The sequence below is a fragment of the Denticeps clupeoides genome, chromosome 1 (assembly GCF_900700375.1).
Source record: "Denticeps clupeoides chromosome 1, fDenClu1.1, whole genome shotgun sequence".
Lineage (NCBI taxonomy): Eukaryota > Metazoa > Chordata > Actinopteri > Clupeiformes > Denticipitidae > Denticeps > Denticeps clupeoides.
Genome location: NC_041707.1, coordinates 17,752,970 through 17,761,254, shown reverse-complemented (window position 1 = coordinate 17,761,254; position 8,285 = coordinate 17,752,970). Strand labels below are relative to the sequence as shown.

Sequence of the window (8,285 nt, the reverse complement as noted above, 5' to 3'; positions counted from 1 at the left end):
GAACCAGAGTATTCTTTCATGCTTATTTTCTCCCCAACTCTTGCTATGTGTCCTTTGCATTAGCACTGGAAAAATGAAAGCTTTCAAATCACATACCACAACATATTTGTTCTGTGACTTTATTTCTGAAATTCAGATTTCACCACATATGACAGTGTTTGTAAAGTTGACTAAACTACCCGAACAATATATTTAATTATAAAGCAATAAGCTCCGTTGAGTAAACTACTGTACAGTAGATGCAGTGATTATTGGCCAAGGAAATAAAAACTCGGCTGAACATGCAAAGGGTGGTTCGAAAATGCATTAGTCATTCGCACTGACTAATAGTTTTATTCACTTATCCAATTAGACAGTAATGCTAATTATAAGGTAATTTACCATGCTACAATAAATCGATCCACGCACTGCATAAACAACGGGATGCACAATGAAGCGACCTAGCTAGCGCTAGCTGGCCAAAATCACCATGGCAGCTTTGCGGGGATGATGTCGCATGCCAAATTATCTTACCTTTCACTTGCATTTCCGTAAATTTGGCAGCTGATTTATATACAGAGCGAGGCATTACGGCAAAAATGGAAATTATTCGCTACAATGAAGCCGCTACTCCCCATGCTGCTGCTTAACGTTACATTCCCCACATGATAAATGACGACGGTCAAACGGGGTTGCCAGATTCACTCCGATATTAAGTATACGAATACATTTTATCATTCAGGTTAACTTGCATAAACTAATAGTCTGTCTCTGAAATACACACACACAAGAAGGATATCAGGTATAAAGCTTCTTAAAACAAATACTTTCAGTTATTTATGAGTTGCGCTAGTCTTTCGGTCAGATCTACTTGTACTTTACCTTACTATATTTAAATGAGTTAATATTCTATAATTTTGAAAATAGATTCTCGTTTCCACAAGTGAGAATATCACATAAATAATATTTGCCTACGAAAAAACGAATGTTATAAATGTGGAGGCTAATTGTTGAAACATGCATAAAAATGAAATAATAGTGGTCTAAAGTGATCCAATGCAGCCTATATAATGAAAAGCACACAATCTGGCAACAACGTTGTCAGGGGTTGACCCACTGTAAAACGCTATGTTAGCCGGCTAGCGAGACTTCTAGTAAACTCTATAGAAAGTGTATCGTCCCAGCTATTCTGTTTTAACAGAACAGAACAGTTGTTAGCAGCAAAACCGTAATTTTGTCAAGCCTAGGACTTGAATTTTAAACTGCTTGCCACCGTACCGTGGATTAATTATCACCACGAATGGCAACCTCTGTGTAGCTAGCATTGCTAAGCTAATATCGGACTTAGCCAGACAGCAAGCGAGCTGTCAATGGACCAGCTATGGAGAGAAAACCTAAAAGACCCACTAAACAATTAGGATTTGTTAGAGTAAGTCTTACGTTGAACTAGAACCTGAAAAGCGGTTCAACTTCTTCAAAGTCAAAGAAAAGTTTTTGGATCTGGCTCACAAACATGTCAAAACACAAGAAAAAGCTCATCATTGAAGATTGTAGGTGAATTCCTGTGTGAACAGTACTTTTATGTGCTTTTATATTTTTTAATTTCAATATTGATGCGGTATGGGTGTCGCAGAAGAAGTCAGAATCCTTGAATCCTTTTGCAAAGGTAATCTCAGTAATGCTGTTTTATACATTTTTAAACTTAATTTACAGTATACAGTTAATCAACAGTCTTCATCACCCCCCCCAACAAAATCTGAAATCAACTGCATCCAAATGTAAACTACTTCCTCGTAATTCAGTAATAAGAGACATGGTTATTTGCATATTGCATATTTGGGAATGTAAAACCTGTCTTTCCTGTACCTCTGCAGATGACTGTCAAGAGCATGGCGACGAACTGAATCCATTTTCTTTCAAAGAGTTCATCAGAAGCAAAAACCAGCACTTTAGCACCAGAGAGGAACTAGACGATAACAGCCACTCCTCTCAGAAGGTATATTCTATACAATAGTACTTAGTACCAGAACAAGGGATTTGAAAAGATTTCATTGACACTAAATATAATTGCAGAAGACATATGGCGGCATGCATCTGGGAGAAGGATACTACTTGCCTCCCAGAGGGTTTGACAATGACCACCAAGGTAATTTTTTCACTGAGCCCAGCGCCCTGACGCAGTCTTTTGAGGAGGAGCCTGAGGAAGAGTGGACTGGAAGCTATCAGCCTGCAGCCATTGAGGAGGCACACACGTTTGATCTCGGCCGGACTTTGGACTGCAGCACTTACTCGGGCCAGTCGTCATCCATAGAGGACAAGCATGACAGCGTGTGCTCATGGCACCTTGATGGTGAATACTCTCCAGAAGCCCACCCAGCAAGAAGAAGCACTGGGAGCTATGAAGGGGATGAGGAGACCTCAATAGTTGATCTGGCATACAGTAGCACGAAAAGCAATTCTGAGAACGGGAGCAAGAATTTCCAGAAGGTATTCATGTTTATTTCTCATTCACAGTAACACACACTAATCAAACTTTTTTCTCCTAGATAAGAGATGAGAATGTTTTGCTCAGGAAACAGCTTAAGGAGCTTTGAAGAAATCTGAGAGTGATGATATGAGGTAAAATATATAATAATTTATATAATGAAAGGACAAGAAATTTACTATTATTTTCTCATAAAATTAGAAAATAAGACCTGTAAAGGTTGTTGCTATATAACAGAATTGTCTGTTCGTATTTGGTAAGAAGTCTTAACTGTCTTGCAGGATCAGGAACCTGAATGAAGAGTTGCACAAAAGAAAAGTCCAGGAGGAGCGGGAGGCAAAAGCTTTAGAGACCATGGTTCACTCGGTGGAGCAGAACCTTCATTTAATGACCGTAGGTTCTCTTGTGTTGGTTTGGGTCATGATAAACATTTAGACATTTAATATTCATGCTTTATTTCCTCCTAATTTCTGAAGCTGCTGTTGTGGCTTCATACATTTTTCCTGGTTGATCTGTTTGAGCGAGAATTTAGTTACTCAACTTAACGCCCCTCATCTAAAATAGAAAATTCATGAAAACAAAATACTGCTAGGGTCTAAACAGGTGAACAGTTAATCTTGCAGTTCCAAATGAACAGATGTACTGGGTGTACTGAGGATTATCCTAAAAGAGGATCATAGTTTTTTTTTTTTAATTGTGTGGATTAAACCTGAATGTCTGCATAGTGGGCTTTAATAAAATATAACATTGCATCAAGATTTTATGATTTTTATAAACCTTTATTCACATCACTGTCAAATCTTTTAAGTGGCATTCTATAGCAAAAACTTTCTTTCATTATTTACTAAACATTTCAGGTCTGTTTTCGGTTTAGTCTAGTCTGAATAGAACTTCATTCAAAATGTTTTTAGTCTAGGACTTGCCTTAATCCATAGCCTGATACTTATAGTCAGAGCTAAATCCATGAATAAGATAAAAATCCTGCATTGTGGAGTTCATCATCTAAATATATTAAATTACATCTCCAATTTCAGAAACGAGCTGTGAAGGCTGAAAACACTGTGACGAAGCTCAAACAGGACTTGCACCAACTACAGGTTTGAGTGGATCTGTGGATCATATGGGTACTTTTTCTGACTGTTGCCAATGACATTCATAATTATTGTCTTACAGGGCCAGTTAGAGGGGTATAGGAGTGAAAACGATCGACTGCGTGCTGGAGAAAATGGCTGCCATAAGTACCATGAAGCGCAATGCACATGTGGCTTCAGAGTATCTTAACAAAGCCGCCCATGATGCAGAGACCTCCATAAAGTAAGAATGAACACTCAGAATTAGTCTAGATTTGGTACTTTGGCTTGGTCTTTTTAGGCATACACAATCACTTTAGTTTGTCATGATCATTTAAAAGAACTTAAATTCACAGCAATTTAGCAGATGCCCTTATCCAGAGTGATTCACAATCAGTTATTACATGACCTCTGGAGTAACTCAGGGTTAGGTGTCTTGCTCAGGGACACAATGGTAGTAAATGGGGGCTAGAACATGTGACTGTGGTCGTCTGAGGATTTTTTTTTTTTAACTCCTTACGCGACTACCACCCACATGGTTAAACACAGGTATAGTACAACTACGTAATGCATTTATGTAGATACACTGTAAACTCACAATTCTGTACTTTTCTAATCAAGGGTCACAGTTTCCGACCAGGGTATCGCTGAAGTGATTTTGATGTGAGACTGTTCTCAACACAGCAGTAACATTGATTGTTGGTCGTGACAGAGTTGTTGGTCTTGGTGTTTATTAGAGTGTATCAGGCCCTGCAGCAGAACACAAACCATGTATTTTGTATTCATGGCAACACATATCAAAGTTTAGCAACAGGATAAGTATGTGAGGGGCACATTTTCTCATCTTTATGTTCTTTGATATGGTCAGATATTATATTTGTCTTTCCATCACCAGTCTTTAAGAGCAGTATCTATGTAGTTTCCTTTGTTGAACATTCCTTAATTGAACTTACTACCACTGATCAATCATGAGTTTTGTAATCTGTGTTGAATTAGGGAAATTATGAATCATTTCAAGTGCCACTTGGCATAATGTTTTTTCCTTTTTTTTTTTTTTTTCTTCTTCCCCATAGGCAGCTACTGACCGGCGCAGAGACACTTACTCTTGTATCTCAGCTACTAAGTTCAATGGACAAGATATCAGAGACCCATTAAATAATTCCATTGCTTTCCTTTTGTAATAATACTAACTGGAAATGCATAATATATTTTGATAATAATTTTCTATGTGTAACCAGACTAATATTGTAATTTTGTATTTAAAAGAGCAGCACTTTTTTATGCCTTCTACACAGCAATTTACTGACATGATTAAAATATTCCTGGAACATTGTTTAACAACCACATTTTTAAAAATTACATTAAATGCATAAAATATGTAATAAACCTCATATATTTGTTATTATTTGGGTATTTTTGTGTACAGTCACATTTTCACTGCATTTTAATTAGAGGTGGGGATAGATTTTTTAATCTAGATTAATCTCACTGTAATATTTTAATCTTGATTAAAATGGCTCATTTGCATTCTGTCAAAGGCATTCAGAATAAGTCTTTGAGAACGGGTTTCTCAAGCCAGGTGGCGCATTAGACCAGGGGCTCATCTCCTGTTTCCAAAATGCATCACAAACTGCTTGAGAAAGATGTTCTACTATGATCATTGGTGATGAAAATAAATGATGTTCAATAAGAAGTACTTGTGTTTACCAACTGTTTATTCAGTTAAATAGCTGAATCCATGTTACCACGTCACGTTTGTGGTAATTTCACAGTTCGAAGACTCGTTCTCGCCCCCTACAGTGCAATTCGGCTTGGTATACATCCACGCTAAAATATCAAGGTGAAAGTCATCATAGTGTAGCGGTTCTTCTTCTGCGTTGTGTAACTTTTTGATTTCGTTTCTTGAACCACAAATGATGAGCTGACAACCAAGAGATTTTCTGTGCAAAGTGTATTCTGTACAAAAAGCAAGGTCGCGTCAGAACATCGCGTCTTTCTGCACCTCTCTCTACAATATACAGTATTAAAAGAACATTAAAAAAAAACATTCACAAAATAACACACATGCAAAATATTCCTAATATGTACATAAATTAAAATGAAAGAAATAACTTTTTGCACACAAACCCCACGCACCTCACAACTCACGCCATGTGTCTAAGAGAACTAAACCGGGTCTCAAAAACAAAATAAAAGTCTTTAGAAAATAAGAAAATAAAAGACACAAGAAAGAAGAAATATACTTATAAAACCTAGTGTAACCATTTAACTCCGGCACAATAGCTTGCGTAGTATAGACCCAGCTCCCAACACAACTCTGTGAATAGATTGACGGCGATATTTTTTTATCGCCCGATAAGTCTCACGTTAACGCAGCACGTTAACGCCGATAACGGCCCACCACTAATTTTAATTTATATACAATATAAGCTTCCAAATGGGCAGTGTTATTAGTTATGTGTTAGTAATCGTAAAACACACTAACATCACTGGTTCACACTTACTAACACTTACATGGCGTTCTGGTCCTGGAGATAATGAGAAGTTTGCTGCTTGATTAGTTTCATAGATATTGCTCTTTACTCAGGATCACGGACACGGGGGAGGGAAAGGGTGGCGCCAGCAACAGCCAAAAAATAATGCAGTGATGCTGCAGTGAAGTTGGGTTATTGATGACGGTGAAGTTATCTCCTTGGTCGCAGCTCTTTATTCGAATTGTCCGTTCCACCTTAAGTGCTGCAATACCCGTATTACGCCTGTAGGGGCTATATAGTTCAGCGAGACAAATAGTCTGGAAATCTGTCTCAGAAATGAACATAAAGCTGTGTATTGTAATGATCTATGTATCCAATCAACGTGTATAAATAGTACCATATGTTACTTGCCCGGCACAACACCGTTTTTACTGTAAAACTCACCTGGGAACCTTTCCAATATACACAGATTTCTGATGAATATGGACATTTCCAGTTACAATAAATAGGCATTAAAAGCTTTGGGCCACTGAAATCTATTTTTTTAGGGTAAAATAGGATGTGTATAAATAGTATCAGGTGTTATCTCACCTGGGAACTTTGCTCATACATTTCCATGCAATATAAAAAGGGTTTAAAAGTTTTAGGCCACTGAAATCTCACTTGTTTAGGGTAAAATATGATGTGTAGAAATAGTTTTTATCTGCTTGTCCCAACACTGTTTCACTGTACAATTCATCTGGGAATGTTACTCATATGCACACAAGCATATGGTAATAAATACATTAGCATGCAATATAAAACAACTTTGGACAACTGTTTATTGATGACTTTACTAATATAACAAAATCGGACCCAGAGGTGGGGGTGGGACCTTGAGAAACTAATCACCTGGGCAATTGTTCTTAGTACATTCTTTTTGTGTGTGTTTTAAAAAATGGCATTTTTTCATGAAAGGCAGAAAATCGTCTTTTTAATGTATTTATTTATAATTTATCTGATAATAATCTGATATTTGCAGAATATGATGTTCAGATCACATTATTTCTTCAAGGACACAGTAATTAAGAAAATGAGCCAAATCTATAAAATGGTCCACAGAGCCAAAAAACTGAAAACATATATCAATAAACAGGTCTTTTGAATAATGCAATATATACTTTAATCCATTTATAATGAAATGTTCATATTCATGACAAGTTTTTTTTGTATGTTGTATACTTTCAGATTACAGTATAAATACTTTTCCAAGGGCATTACAGTTAAGGCAAGCACATTACACCGCCCTCCGTCCCTTCAACTGTACCGCAGCTATGTGTACCTACTTCTGGCCGGGCCTCCAGGTCTCAGGCAGGCGTTTTGATGACCCACCGGGCACCCGTACCGGTTGACAAACACCCATGTTTTGAGTCTCGATTGAAACAAATGGGGGAGATTAAGGAGAGCCCCCCCTTCCAGGGTCTCTGCCACAGGATCTTGAATGCGACCTCAGATCAGATGAGATGACAATTTAAGCATTTTAACTAAGTGGAGGACAAGAAACTATCAAGGATCCCATCAGTAGCAGCAAGCGAAGAGGGAAGAGCCCAATGTCGAATTTCCACTCAGGGCATGGAAAATGTGCCATACAGAAGTCCGCTTTGCCTGGCACGGGCCGGGGGCCTCTGATTGCCCCCATCCTGCCGGGGTTCGGGTCTAAAAAGCTAAATACCAGTTTCCCTCAGGATAGCTGGCACTCGCTTGCAGTTTTATCCTGTAAAGCGAATGATTAGAGGCCTTGGGACCGAGATGATCTCAACCTATTCTCAAACTTTAGAAACCAGAAACGGTGTTGGTTGATATAGACAACAGGACGGTGGAGTGTGTAACAACTCACCTGCCAAATCAACTAGCCCTGAAAATGAATGGTGCTGGATTGTCTGGCCTATTCCTGGCTGTTGCTGGCAGCAGGGGCTAAGCTGTGATGAGTAGGAGGACCGCCACAGGAGCCACAACAGGTGCAGATCTTGGTGGTAGTAGCAAATGTTTAAACAAGAGCTTTGAAGACTGAAGTAGAGAAGAGTTCCATGTGAAAAGAAGTTGAACCCGTGGCCCTCGGTCAAAGAGAGTCGGGTTCAGATCCCTGAACCTGGAGTGGTTGAGATCCACACCTCAAGGCATCCAGTGTGGTGATGCAAATGAACCTGGAGAAGCTGGCCGGGACCCCGGGAAAAGTAGTCATATTAAATCCATAACTTTGGGATAATGATTGGCTCTAAGGGCTGGGACTATCGGGAT

At 38.5% G+C, this 8,285-nt stretch overlaps 1 pseudogene; it reads left to right on the top strand.

Annotated features, from left to right (window-relative positions):
• Nucleotides 1-1,783: 1,783 nt before the first annotated feature.
• LOC114798176 (endosome-associated-trafficking regulator 1-like) lies at nucleotides 1,784-4,936 on the top strand (annotated as a pseudogene).
• Nucleotides 4,937-8,285: the final 3,349 nt, after the last annotated feature.